The sequence below is a fragment of the Tiliqua scincoides genome, chromosome 6, assembly GCF_035046505.1.
Source record: "Tiliqua scincoides isolate rTilSci1 chromosome 6, rTilSci1.hap2, whole genome shotgun sequence".
Classification (NCBI taxonomy): Eukaryota; Metazoa; Chordata; class Lepidosauria; order Squamata; family Scincidae; genus Tiliqua; species Tiliqua scincoides.
This window is the reverse complement of record NC_089826.1, coordinates 56,600,098-56,615,596: the sequence shown is the minus strand read 5'-3', so window position 1 is coordinate 56,615,596 and position 15,499 is coordinate 56,600,098.

The window sequence follows — 15,499 nt, the reverse complement described above, 5'->3', positions numbered from 1 at the left end:
CTGAGGGGGCGAAGGTTTGCCTGCTCTTGAAATTCTCTCTCCAGGCAAGGACCTTTCAAAGCTCAGCATCCTGTTTTGCATTTTATTCATTTCACACCAAGTGCATCTGATAATCTCTTCCATTATTTGGGGTTAGAAGTGCTTGAACATTCTCATGAGGTTAGAATTCAGATGTGCACGTATGCCTTTGGACATAAAGCTTGCATCCTATACCTGCTGGGAGTGTGCTGTCTGCAGTTATGTCTGCTAGGCATACAGGTACTGTATATGGATTTTCTACATAACTTTTGATACTTTCCTGAGCAGATGTTTACATACATTTTAAATGTTATTTATAAGATTTCCTGTACTAATTGTTGGGGGGGGGGGGGTAGAGCATGAGTTGAAATGAGAAAGACCTTCTGAGTTTCATTGCTGGTTGCAAAGAATGAATTTATCCTTCACTGCTAATTTTATTTTAAAAATTCTGTCTCCCTATCTCCCTTTAGAGATTAGAGATTACAACAACTTGATTTTTTTTTTAAAAAAGAAGACAGCAATAGCAGTGATAACAAATCCAAAGGCATAAGTAAAAACGGAGAGCATAACAGATGTTAACTCAGAAAATGCCCTTGGGAAGAGGTTGATTTTTAGCCTCCAGTGAGACACTAGCAAGAAAAGAAGGGAGATGCAGAGAATTCCACAATGAGAAGGACATTCATCTATTGCCACCAAACTTCAAAAGATAGCAGGACATGCAGAAGAGCCTCCCTCCAGGATCTGAATGGACAGAAAGATTCCTATGGAGAAATGCAGTCCTTCAGGTATCCTGGACCCAAGCTATTTAGGGCGTTAAAGACAATCATTAGCACCTTGATTTGCACCCGGAAACAAACTGGTAGCCAACACTGCTGAAATAAAAATAAGGCGTGATCATATCATCTCATGCTGGTCAATGCCCAGGCAGCTGAATGAATACAAATGTTGTGTTCTTGGCTAATATGTCCTTAAGGTCTTTCTGTCTTTTATGAAGGATGGCAGAAGATGTCAAAAATAACACCCATTGATTACAAGAGGCAGCCAACTATATGGATATACATCTAAGTATGTGGTTGAATTTTTGCATCATGTGCCCTAGGAGCAAATTCATTCTATTTCAGGATGGAAAGTACTACTCACATGATATGCTAGAAGTAATGAACCTGTCTCCTAGTAGATTAACATTTACCTCTAGTGATTCCATTTCTTAGAAAGAGACTTACAGATATTTAGGGGTAAAATAAGATATGACCATTCTGTACAGCTAAAGGGTAAAAACACACAAACCCTTTTCAGCTTCAGATACATGATGTTTATGCAGTAGATTGTTTAACATCTCAGATGTTAGCATTATATTTATACTTCCTGGTTTATTTACACTAAATGACATTAATTCTACCAAGCCGAAACCAATACAAAACTATCTTTCATACACTCACACAGCCTATCCCTAATTAATTCCCCCATGGTGATGTGGTCATTCCAATGTGGGGGAGTTTTGGCCTCCGTGGGCGTCCTTGGTGTAAGCCACTGTTGGGCCACCAGTTCTACTCAAACCTGTGCCAGTTCCATAACTGGTAGAAATCTGGGTGCACTCAGGTCAGGGTTATCTGTATTGGTTTCCACAAATACTGTGTATGCTATGGCTCATTTGAGATGTTTGTGGTGGTGTGAACACTTGTGGCTTCCGCTGATGATGGATGATTTAGATAGCACTTTCACTTTGAATATAATTGGATCCATGAGGGGAAAAATGTTATCATAAGTATAGTGAATTTTTTTTTTCTCACCTCACCAACTGCAGTGCAATCCCGATGTTTACTCAGAAATGAGTCCAACTGAACTCTCAGACAGAGTTCCGGAACTCGTGTTTGCAGGGGAGGGGCTGGGCAGAGTGAGGAAGCCAAGTGATTGCTATGATTGAGCTGCTGCTGAGGGTGATAAAGATTTTTTTTTAAACTTATCTATGTTTTAAAACATAGATGGCTAAAACACTGTGGCTCTCCAGAGGGTCCAGGGAGCCTAAGACCCCATTTGCACAATCGAGGCTGATGTTTTTTACCCTCCTAATGTAAAAAAAGAAGCCTCACTGTATCTTCTGAGTAACCAGAACTTTATTTATTCGTTTCACACTTGGTTTCTGTAGTAGACTGTGGTTGTTTCTGTCCCTAGAGAAAGTGCCTAGGATGAGGTTTGAAACGTCAAGGGTAATTAAGACAAACTGTACTTTTTACACCAACAAAAGTAATATATCTCCTGGAATAACTCCCTATTGATGTCTCAGAACAACAGCAAAAAAAAAACAAAAAAAAACAAGCCAACAAAAATAAAAACAAGGCTAGCACTGTTGAGGCAGCTTACAATGCTAAATCAAATGTCAGCATTAGCACAGCTTTGAATTGGTGTAGCTTACAATTTCACTGAATCCAGCAGCTATAGTATTACCAGCGGGGACAACTACAGATAAAACGCTGAATAGCCAAACGTGAAGGCAGCCAACGTACGAATCAACTCAAAAGAAGGAAAGTGAGTTGGCCTCTGATTCAGAAAGGAACCTGCTTAGAAAATACAAGTGTAATTTTACAGAGCAGTATGCGGATGCCAGTGTATGGTGGGTGTGCATTCATCTCTCTTGGTGTGTTTGCGAGGCTTTGCCTTGCCTAGGACGTGACTTGAAAAAAAAAATACGGATCTGTAATGGTGCAAGGAAATAAAAGGATGCTTTTCCTTTCAGCACATGTTAAGTTGATTTAGTAAAAGAGTCAACTTTTCATTATATTATCCTTGACAGCGTGGCAAAGCTATTGCAAAATACTGCCGGATCAGAACCGTGGCTTTTCAGAACTATCTTGTTGATGTGCTGCACGTTACATTTCACATACATCCTTTCCTACATCTTCTTCATTCTGTGGAGGAATCATAGCTCAGTGGTAGAATGCAAGCTTTGTGGCCTGGGATGGGCACCTGGGCCAGCTCCCTGCTACCTAGAAGAGAGGGATGAGGTGAGAGGAGAAAGGAGGAATGCAAAGAGGAGGAAAGGGACAGGAGAAAGTGAGTGAGGGTTGGGTGAGGGAAGGAAGGAGCCCAGTCTTACCGCCTATTAATGATCCTTTGAACTTCAAAGGACTGCATCACTGAAATGTAAAGAACTGCAGAAGAAAAAGTGGTCTCAGAGAATGCACTTCTAAGAAAAATTCTGCCTTCTAGTGATGGCTTTGGAAACCAAATGAGAGAATGAACGAGTCCTCTCTAGCACACATGTAAACTTTTTCAGATCTAGGGAGGAAGATGTGCTTTCAGCTCAAGGCATAAATGCATCATGATGTGGCTTCAGGGTCAAAAGTTGGTGACATGCGCTCACTCACTCACTCACCATCTGTCTGTCTGTCACACACACAAATCGATGCTCTGAAACCATTGTGGAGCCTGGACACTTGCCCAACCTCTCTGCTTGAGACAGATTCTTCCCAACTTACACAGAAGGGGTTGAAATTGCACTGCAACCATCCTTAGTGCCACCTTCATAGAAACAAGAAATGTGAACATGATAAGGAGGGAGGATAAAAAGGGGACAAACTTCCTCTCCTGTTCGTTCTCTCTTGTGGACTCCTCTTATACGAACATATGCATGTCTTTTCAAGTATACAGTGGAATATGTGTTTTGTGTAGAATGAGAGGCTAAGATCCTTTATTGAATAATCTCATTTGATAACATAAGACCACTTGAGGAATAGAGAGCAAAAGGACAACCAAAATTATCTGAGAATTCTTGAAGCTTCGCAGTGTTTATGTATTTCCCTTCCTAATAAGAAATGCTTCATTTCTATTCTTTTTAAGAGCTTAAACAGGCTTGTTCTGCTGCTCATTCATATTACAGCAAACCCTCCATTTAATGGACTTCGATTTAACAGACTTCAGAAACAATGGATGTTTTCTGCTTCATTAAGAACTAGTCATATACATTTTGCACGTGCATGCCCCCATTGACTGAAATGCATTCCGATTTAACGGACTTTTGGCAATAATGGACACCCCTTCCTCTCCATTAGTCCATTAAATGGAGGGTTCACTATAACAAGAGAACAGATGCCATGTTATTTTTAAAACATGCACCATATTTTTGGTAGGAAAAATCAAAACCTATAATGAATATTATAGCATGCACACAATTTATGCTTTTGCTTCCACTGCATACAGGGTTTATTTGTGCAACAAGAGGAAAAAAAGGGAAAGGAATAAAATAGGTTATGAAGGTAAGTAATTTTTATAACCTGTAATATTAATTTTTCTTTCATGAGTATAGATCTGAAGTAGTTCCTGCAAACAAGAGAATCATGGAATGCAAAGTTGCCTGAATTGTACTATGCGTTCTTAATTGAGGGGGGAAATCTGGCTATTGCTGAAGTCAGTAATACATAGAAATGTCTGAACACACACACAATTTGACCAGGCCCAGTTCAAGGATTGCACATGTTCCTTTGGGATGTGTATGAATCCTTTGCAAATTATCTATTGGCAATAGACTCATTGCGGTCTTGCAAACTGCCTGAAAGCACATGACCTATGTTTCCTCTGCTGCCACCTCCCTTTCCTTTCAAGCCTTGCCTGGTAACAAAGGCAGCAGAGGTGGTTCTAGGGCTCTAAACCAGGGGTGTCCAAACTTTTTGACAGGAGGGCCACATCATCTCTTGACACTGTGTCAGGGGCCGGGGGGGGGGGAGAAGAGAATTAATTTACATTTCAAATTTGAATAAATTTACATAAATGAATATATTAGAGTTGAACTTATATGAATTCATGAAGGTCTTGCAGTAACTCAAGGTCTATAAAAGGCCTTGCACAAAGCAAGGCCAGCCTTTCCTTTGCTGCCACTGCTGCATCACAGACATGAAACAGCAAGCAGTGGAGGAAGCCCTCATCCCACAGCTCACACAAGTGGTCAAACAGTTGGCCGTCATGCTGAGATCAGTTGCGTTGGGCCAGTGTGGGCTCCAGCAAGTCTCAGGGGGGCCAGAGGCTCATTGGAGACTGGGGGCTCCTTGCGTGCCGGATTGGGAGTCCTCAAGGGCCACAAGTGGCCCCAGGGCCGGGTTTTGGGCATCCCTGCTCTACACCATCTTCAGCTCCTCTGCCTCTCTTTTCCCAGCCCCATGATACCCTGCAACACTTTGGGGTGAGTTGCATTCGTGGCAGCAGCTCCAGGCACACCAGGCCCCAAGAGAGCATCTTTTCCCTGCTGGGGTTCCAGTGGGACTACAGGTCCCATTACTACTGCCTGGAACAAAAAGCACCCTCATGAACATGAGTGCTGCATGTGTGTGGAGCCAGTTGAACAGTGGCAGTGTGCAAAGATAAGCACGAAAATATCCTTCAATTTCATCTTCATCCCCATATGTTGTTGCTACAGCTGCTCAAGCCTCTCTCTCGCTCTCGCTCTCTCTATCCCACTACCTGATGCCATAAACCTTATACCCAACTGAGATGATGTATATATGTGTATAAGGGTAAATGTGGTTTACTGTATTTTCTGACATTCAACTCTTGCTAAGTTTGCCTCTCTCTCCCTCTGTCTTTCACCCATCAATTAAATTTAGATTGTATAGTGAATTTATTTATTTATTTGAGAGACTAATTTTTGCCACAGAAGAAACACTCATGGATCTTAAATGGGCATGGGACAAGCTCTGGTAGGCCAAACCTGTACGGTAGGTGAAACAGAGCATTCAGTCATGTATTGTGTGCATGTGTGCATGAGAGAGAGAGAGAGAGAGAGAGAGAGAGAGAGAGAGAGAGAGAGAGAGAGAGAGAGAGAGAGATTTGTGTGTGTACAGGGGAAGATCTCAAGCAGTAGTCCTTGGCATTAAAACTGGGTTGTTACATGCTTCTATTTAACTTCATCTGTGAAATGTTGGGAAAGTTAGTGATCCATACAAAGGCTAACATTACGACCCTTGAGTCTTGGAACAAGGGGTTTTGCTGTAACCCCTTGCTGTAACAAGGAGTTTAGCTGTAAAAACATTGCTTTAAAACAATGAGTCAAACCTCTCAGAATGTGAGGGATCCATTTCTGAAAGCTGAGGGCCAAGTGAAACAGCGCTATAGAAGACATTGTTAGAGTTAAGGCAGGAAGCTGGTGCTGATTGGTCCCACACTTCTCAGACTGCACTGCTCCTACTTGCTAGAATAGCTGTCAACCACGCTAGGACAAGAATCACTATAAGGAATGAGTGCTAAGGGAAGCAGCATTATGAAAGGTATTACTGTGCTTTAAAAAGTGTTCCAGTTACCATTCTCGAAATGTTCTCCAAAAAATGACAAGAAAAAGTTTCCCTTCTCCCTCCCCCCACCTTTTTCCTAGGTCTTCACCATTCATGCACTGTCCCATTATAGCTGAATTGGCATTATGATAGAAGCTGTTGCTTAGAGGCATGGATCCCTTAAATCACAATACACTGATTGGACTACAAGAGGCAGTACAGCCATCCCAGATGTGTATCCATGTCCCATCTGTTGAAGAACGGAGACGTACCCATGAGATGGATGGTGGGATTGCTCTGAACTTTCCCCAAAAGAAAAATAAATGAACAGACATAACTGTAAAAATTGGTATGTTGAAAGAAAGAAAGAAAGAAAGAAAGAAAGAAAGAAAGAAAGAAAGAAAGAAAGAAAGAAAGAAAGAATCCATGCTGTCCTTTCTCATTTATCACTTGCACACTGCAAACTATGTATTAATGGGGCTCTGTGACAACCTAAGGGCCACTGAGAACTCCACAAAGCTAATCAGGCTGGCCTTAGCAAGGCGATTCCATCAATTTGCTTGTTGGGAAAACAAAACAATTCTATGGTTCATTAGTACTGCAAGGGAAATGATATGAAAGGTCTCCTATTTGCATAAAAGTGACTGGATGCATTGAAGAGTCATGGCACTAGAAGCATGCTAGAGTGTAAAAGATGTAATGCTTTGCCCAATGAAGAGTTCATTTTGCAAACTTCCTTGCCCCCTTCTATGAAACACTCCTCTTTTCAAGGGTTTGACACCATTTTGCAAAAGCTTGTGAAAAACAGCTTGTGGGAGGGAGCTTAGGAGGGTATGGGGGGGGGAGAACGTGGACTTAGATGTACACTAACAGCCCAATCCTATGCATGTCTGCTCAGAATTAAGTCCCATTTGAGTCAGTGGGGCTTACTCCCAGGACAGTGTGGATAGGATTGGGCTGTTAGTCCCCAAGATCTGTACTTCTGTTCCATAGGTTTGTCTGGAGATTGGAAAGTGCATAGGTTGAAACTGCTGACTCTTGCCAGCCCAGTGCTACTTCACCTGCACAAAAGAACAACAATAGATGGACCCCACCTCTGTGAAAATGCCAACACACGGCCTCCTATAACTTGGACATTTGTAACTCAGGAGTTTAACTCAGGAATGCACTATATATCCAAAGGGCAAATTAAATCAAGAAGTCCACACTGCTTGAGCTATGGGCCTCCAGAGCTCGCTGCTGCACTCTTAATAGGGTGCAAAACAATAGAGCACCCATTGAGGGTCAAGCAACAGCAATCAAGGGTCATCAAGTCACAGAAGAAGGTTCCTTGATGAGTTCACCCCACAGATGAACAGATAGCTCAATGTTCTAGCTCAATGTTTTAACTGTAATATTTTATTCTTTGTGCACTGATATTTTTAAGTGCACAGTTTTATATTTTATGTACTGGTCTGTGACCGTAATAAAAGATTCATTCATTCATTCACCCCACAGAAGATCCCACAGGTTTCCAGGGGAGAAAAAGGTATAGAAAACTGGGTCACAGGACCCCGTGCAACGTTGATCTTCATTGTCTTCTTTTTTCCTTTGTTGCTTGCTGACCTGCAAGCACTGTGTAAATTCCAGCCACCCTCAAGAACAGTTGCTCCAAGTTAGCACACAAGACTGGTAACTGACCTCTTTCCAGCCTTCTTCCTTTCTCCCCATTTTCCTTCCTTGCAACTCCAGAGTGTCTTTTCATCCTCAAGAAGCATCTGCAGCCAACCCACAGCCAAGTGGGGTCTGTCTAGCCTCTAAGCTTGCTTTTCAGTTCATTCTGCCATCTGTACCCTGCTTTCAACCCAGTCTCTCTCTCTCTGTCTTGGCAACCTAGCCCTACGATTCCTACAATGCTTCACACATGAGTCAGTGGAAATGGGTGGTCTTTCGCAAAGCCCTCTTCTTTGTTCCTGTCTCAACTGCAGTCAGATTGATGACCTACATACTGCCTCTGTCTTTTCCTCCTATTAGTGTGTGTTTGAGTGTGTGTGTTAGGACCCCAAAATAAAACTATTTTTGTTGCACCTTCCCCCTCGCCTCTCTGTTCCTTCCCCACCAAGCTATGGAGTTTATTTATTTTTCACATTTTTATACTGCCCTTCTTCCATGGAGCTCAGGCAGTGCACATCGTTCCTCCTCTCCTTTGTCTTCATAACAACTGTGTGAGTTAGGTGAGGCTGAGAGAAAGTGACTGGTCCAAGGTCACCCAGGAAGCTTCATGGCACAGAGGGTTTTTGAACACCTTGATCTTCAAGGTCTAAATCCAACTCCCAAACCACTACACAATCCTGGAAAAATTGTGATGTTGTTCACTACACAAGGCCCCACTACCCAGAATATATTCCCCATCTGAGCATGTTATGTGTAATCTGAAAAGCAGACCCAGAAACAGAGCTATAAAGAGCCATGAACTTATGGCTGATTAGATTTATGTTTAATAAAAGGTGTGTCCCTTTGTCCCAAATGTTGGTGCCTCTTGTCTTTTATGGAATAGGGAAAAATTTTGCTTTGTGTGGACTGTGCCCTTAGTGGATTATTTCAATGCCCCATTGAAATCCAAGTGCTTAACTTTGGCAGAATTATGGTCAGAATTCACACAGCAATTCATACAGCAGAAAGCATCATCAATGGAATATGTATTAAAAAAAAAAAAAAAGTTTTCCACTTGTGGTGTCCCTATTATAATCCGTGCTATATTCTCTGTTTTGTAAATTGAAAAGAAAAACAATGAACTTCTGCTCCTTAGCAATGCCTGGCTGGAAAGTCTTTCTAAGACTAAAGGGCAGTGAAATTCTTCAATGCCACCTCTTTGAAACAAATGCACGTTGCTTCCCCTTAAAAGGGATATTAAGACCTCTTGTGACCCCCGAGCAAATTTGTCACAACATTAGTTACCATTCTCATCACCGGCAAGCCAATTTGGTAGCAATCTATTATGTCCCACCTGCGTATGCTTGCACATTTTTTATTAGGAAAGATGAGGCACGTCAGGAGCGAATTGGCCTCCAGTTGTCTTTAGAGGTGACATAATTTTGCAAGTATCCAAATGTCTCTTTCAGAAAACAAGGTGGCTGCAGGTACAATCGAAGGTTAAAAGGCAATTTGTATGCTGAAGAGGTTAGCAATATGTCATAGTCACCTTGCATGTCAGCCGCTTACACTATTCATGGGGTAGGAGCAAAAAAAATAATAATCAAAGCAATCATTTAACTTAACAATTCCATGTGTGCATATGCGCGCTTTTCCCTAAATGAAAAGCAGACTGTTTCAAGGAAATTAATGTTAGAAACGTCAGGTTTGGATTTATCCAGTGAAGAACAGAGAGATGTGTGAGACTGAGGGGAAATCAAGCCAGAAAGTAGCTTTCTGGATGTATTTTGAATTCAAATGGTCTTTAGTATGCACAAATCATTAAGGGCCAGTTTATGCCTGAGGGGATGCAAAGGTTCAATATTTTATGGACAGGATTTTGATCTATGATTTATCAGTCAGCTGACAGAGAACTAAAGGCAGAGAGGGGTTTTCTTTCCCCTTCTCCAGTCAGAATCAATTGTTCTCCAGATAGATGGGTTCTTATTTCTATCCCCGTCATAGGAAAAGTGTGCACTGTATGCAGGATCGAAATCCTGCATAACCGATTGGCCCAGACTTATGGCTGGCCGATCGGGTGGTGGATCGAAATCCTACCATCCGATTGGCCCTCCAGTTTAGTGTTCCAACAGCACCAATCGTAGGGAATCTGGGCAGAGCTAAGGGGTATAAAGCCAGGGGTGTTTGCCTTGTGTTTTCATTGCCAGGTTCTTTTCTGAAGATGAAATAGATGTGTTGAGCTGTTATCGCTATGCCTTCCTTTATTCACATGGACCCACTATTTAACAAGGGATATGCTACCCCATGAATATGCTATCTGTGTCCGGTTATGTACGGCATTGATGCAGGGTCTGTGCGTGCATGTTGTTCTTCAGGCATTACTGCAGTGCAATGTGAGTGGTTGATCATCACAACACTTTTAATTTGGGTTCTGTTGGACACACAACAGGGCACTGGCACATCTATGTACTCCTGACTCCTTAGCATATTTCTAGGTGCACCCTCATTAATGTACTCCTCTGACAAGCCCCCCCCCCCACAGTCTATTTTCTATATGCAATCCACATTTCATCTATTATATTCAACACAGGATGAGTCATAGGTGAACTGGTCCCCCACTGAAAAGCATTACTATAGAAGTGTTGCCAGAAGATATGGAAGCAATGCCTGTTATTTGATAAATGGTGGCTGTTCCTTACCATGGATACCAGTGGTCTTCAAACTTTTTCATGTCATGAGCCCAACGTATAAGTAAGTAAGTAAGTCAGTAAAGTGTGAGAGTGGAGATCCCACCGTCAATCCCACACCCCGTTCCTGGACCCTATCTGCCCACCCCACCCCCATTGCTGCCTTGACCCCATAATGCCCTCCCAGCACCGTTCTCTGTGTAATGAAATATTCTTATTAGAGAGAACAGAAAAGTTACCATGAAGCCTGGCACTAGTGTTTTAGCACAATTGCTAAAACAGGAATAGCATCTCCTAGTACCTGAAGGGGTACAGCAGGTGCCTCCCCTATACCTGGTGGTGCTGTAGTTCAGTGAACTACAACCTTTTTCATTCCCCTAAGTTGCCGTGACCCCACAACTAAGGCTTTGCAACTCCATTGGGGTCCCAACCCCAAGGTTGAAGAACACTGGATTATACAATGCATTTTTATTTGAACCTGAGCATAAAAATACATAGAAGCTTGGCGGGAATTGAATGGAAGGGGGTCTTGTGAATATCCATAGAACTGATATTGTAATTCCTTGCCCAGGATTAAGATTCTGCTGTTCTGATGAGTCTACTCATTCCTGCACCAGCTATTTTGCTAGTGCAAATCTAAGTGGACTTAGGTAGGTGGATTGAGATTGGGAAGAGGAATAGGATATTGGCAGATACCACTTCTGGTACTGCCCTGTTCTTGGTTTCAACATCCCTGACCCAGTCTCTGTCTCATTCCTCCCCCCTCCCTCCCCGTTCCTCCCACCTCCCCAGCCCACCACCCGCTACCCACCCCCTGCACTCACTTACTGGTCCAGTTGAGCTGAATGATGGGTTGTATTCTGAATCTACCATAAAGCACACTGTGCCACTGGATGCAAGTTCCGTGGTGCAGCTGGCCCATAGAATTGAGCCGTTAGTTAATAACACATACTTCTGAGCAACTGGTGATATTCCCAAGTGTTATTTCCCAGAGGTCTTCTCAGAGGTCCCTTCACTCCAAGCTTCTATGTATTTTTATGTTCTGTTGCAACAATAACAACAGAGTTCTTTGGACTATCCCATGTTTCAGCATAAGTTTTCTATGACTACTCTCCACTTCAAACGTGTTATCCTCAGTTGGCAGGTATGTCCATAGAGAAAAACCAACATAGTCTGTTTCAGTCTTGTTACCTAAACAGCTTTTGTACTTTCTCAGCTGGAAATTGACTATCAGTGATGCTCATTGATATACAGGGTGACCCAAAAGTAGGTGGACAGTAGGTGGAATAAATGTTATCATTTACTGTCCGCCTACTTTTGGGTCACTCTGTATATTTTCCACTTCTACTATGTTTGTTCAGAAGCTAGCAGCAATGCTCTTGCGGTATTCCAAAGTAAAAAAAAAAATTAATGTACGATCAGAATGTTAGAGTTTATAACAAGCCAGTTCTATTATTATTGATTTCTTCTCACAAGTCTGAATGACAAAGGAGACGTGCTATACCTTATGGCTAGATGAATATAAATATTTGAGAGAGAAAAAAACAATTTAACTTTCAGAGTCACATGAAGTGAACAACTTTGCTGGTCTTCTTGAAATGGTGCCAGACATCATTCTGAATTGTTTTAAAGCAGTGGTCCCCTTCTCCCGAGTAAAGGAAGTAGAGCTCTAGAGTTGCCACAGAATCAGAGAGCTCCGTGTTGGGCCACGTAGCTTGACATGGTACTCAAGATCTGGTGGAGAAGAGCCTGCTCCCTTCCCCCAGAACACCTCCTCCCTGCCCTCCGCTTGCCCTCCACCCAACCTGGAAGTCCTCCTCCTCGCCTCCCCCCACACCCCCACTCACCTGTTTGCCGCCAGGTCGTCCAGGTGACCGCCAAGCAGCGGACTGCCAGCCTCCCACCAGTGCTGGCTAACTTCGGCACTGGGCCAGTGCTAAACCCCACAGACATGCCTTACGGCACATTTGCAACAGTGCCTGGCAGTAAGCCAGCATGCAAAGCTCAGGATTGGGCTCTTTACAGTGGTGGGGCTACAGCAGTGATGTGATCCCCAGGATTGTGTTGCTACTGAACAGAAGGCTTTTTTTTACTCACCTTAGGTACTGCTGGTTGGCGGGGGGGAGGGGGGTTGCAGGGAGCCCCTCAGAAGCCTCCTCAGGGCTCCCAAGCCTCCAATCAACTAAAAATAGAGATCAAAAATAACCTCCACTTCAGAAACCCTTCTGCCCCAGCAGTGGCACGATCCTGGAGATCATGTCACTGCCTTCTCCTCCTTTCCCACCCCTTAAAGGGACTTTGGCCAGTACATCCCAGGCTGGTGGGTCATGACCCACCAGTTTGGGGAACTGCTGTTCCGGGGCCATTACTTAGTTGAAAGGGATTTAGATACATGTTTGTGTCTACTGAGTCTATAGCAACGGAGTCTCTGAGGAAACTGTACATGCAGCATTGATTAATGCCTCACACCTCAGAGGGCAAGAAAGCAGACATATTGCCATCATCCGTTTTAGTAACTGTTTGCCTTTTCCCAGGGAAATAGATGAAACTGAGAGCTGTTTTTCACTCAAGCCACAACACAGCCAAAGAGGTCAAGCTGGCCTGGATGGCAGCCTAACTTTTTATGAAGACTGCTCACTAGAAGCTCATTGAAACCTCTTCCACTATTTCCAGCATTTGCTTCAAAAACGGTGACTGGCCCAGGTTCCTACTGTGTCAGGCAGGAGACAACAGTCAGAAGAACCATGTCACCACCTAATGATCTGCAGCAAATCTAGGTCAGCCGTGGTTGTTAAAGTAACTGGCTGAAATACTGCCAAGAGTCCTCTGTTAACTGCTCTGGAGCTGTCAGAGGGCCGGGTGGCTGACTGGGGAAAGCACTTTAGCAAGAAGTATTTTGACAAAAGGATTTAGCTCTCCTTCTTAAAGTCTTATTATCCAAAGCTGGTAGAGGAAACAGCGAGTGTTTTAATTACCATATATGGAATGAACCCGTTTTCTGCCCAGCCCACAGGTGTACACATTTGATCCCCGTTGTACAGTAGGAGTAATCAAGAACATATCTTTTATCAATGGCATGACATCGAACACAAAGTTTAGGTAGGGCTACACACATTAAAAAAATAGTTTTGAAATCCCTTTCATTTTAGTGTACCATTGTCACTTGAGGGGAGGCCCGTTCAGAACCCAGACCCCACACCATTCATTTTGGGAACTATTTGGAGTTGAGATTCCTTACTGTGAATCAGAACTGAACCTGATGGCGAAATGTCTCGATTGCATAAAATCTGGACTAGAACTAAGCCCCAAGATACTAAAAATCAATAAATCAAGCCTCTGGGTTGAGGATTCTTAACCCAAGGAAGGAAGCATTTTATGTGTCCTTATGCTTCAGTTCCTCCCTGCTACCACTCCACCTATCTATCCTAAACAGGTTAGATTCTTCCTGTTTTGCTAAACTAGTAGAGCTTTTTATAAGAAAACCCTGAGGAGCTGGGGAGTAGAGTCAAGCGGAGAGGAAAGTTCAGTTTGAAAGTGTGTTTGTGTATGTCTGGGAGTGGTCGAGGTTGTGTCTTTAAGGAGTTTTATAGTACAATCCTACGCATGTCTACTCAGAAATGAAACCCATGAAATTCAGGTAAATGTGTACAGGATTGCAAACTTAGGGTGCATTCCTAAACTGGCCCATGCCAGCGCTGAATCCTAGCTCTGCTCTGCAGGATCCTGAACCCTGTGTTGGGCCGGAAGGCCCGACACGGAGTCTCTCAAGTCTGTGCCAGCAAAATAGCCTGCACAGACTTGAGAAGCCCCATTGTGGGACTTGGGGCTTTCCCTAGGGGAAGGGGATGAAAGTCCTCTTCCCCTGAGGAGACTTCCAGCTGCTTCCTGGCGCCTTCTGGATACAGCAGCAGCCACTTTGGTACTGCTGCTCCAGCGGGAACCAGAAAGCTCAGGATTGGGCTGTTAATCAGATTAATAAATAGCCACTTCTACATTCCCTGGGTCACTAAGCATAAAGACTTTCCCTTGTGGCCACTAGCCAAGGAAGCTTTCCTCATATAACAGATTCATTGCATACTATTATTATTATTATTATTATTATTATTATTATTATTTATATACCAAATGATAATAGTGTATTGTGTATGCTGTTCATAAAGCAGGTGGCATAGGAAGAAGAATGAGGACATGGGTCCCCAGCATTTGCTGAAGGGTGTCTAGTGCTGATGCCTGGATTCATATCATGGACATCGGATCGAACAAATGGGTCCAGCAGAAAGGGGTAAAGAAAGCACCATTAATTTCAGTTATTTTCTTACAGATTTATGCTAATTATGGGTTTCATATTATTCTGCATGAAACACATTTAAAAATGATTGAAAGTGTCTGAACATACTAACCAGAGGGGTTAAAAATACTGATGAACATGAATCAGAACAAGAATGTTAATAATTTGACTTCCCTGTTCTGCTTATTTATGGAGCCCCCACTCTTTTTTCTAATATTAAAAATTATATTTTATTGTTCTTTTCAGAGTTGTCTCCTAGCAGGTGTCTCCTTGGATGGCCATATTGCCTAGAGACAATCTTGTCCTGCTTCAGTGTTGGTAGAATAGCTGCACACACACACACACACACACACACACACACACACACACACACACACACACACACACACACACACACAACTGAATTGTATTTTCCTGTATTTGTTGTTTGGTTTGTCAGTCACCTGGGCTCAATTGTTTCAAGCAAGGCAGATATAAATCTGTATATAAATAAATATAACAGCCAACAATGTAGTGGCCACCGGTTTATGCTGGTGGACAATTCTTACCCACTCTTAGCTGCACCCAGGGTGTACGAGTATTCAAGGAATGTGACTGCACATTACCAGGCCAATCCT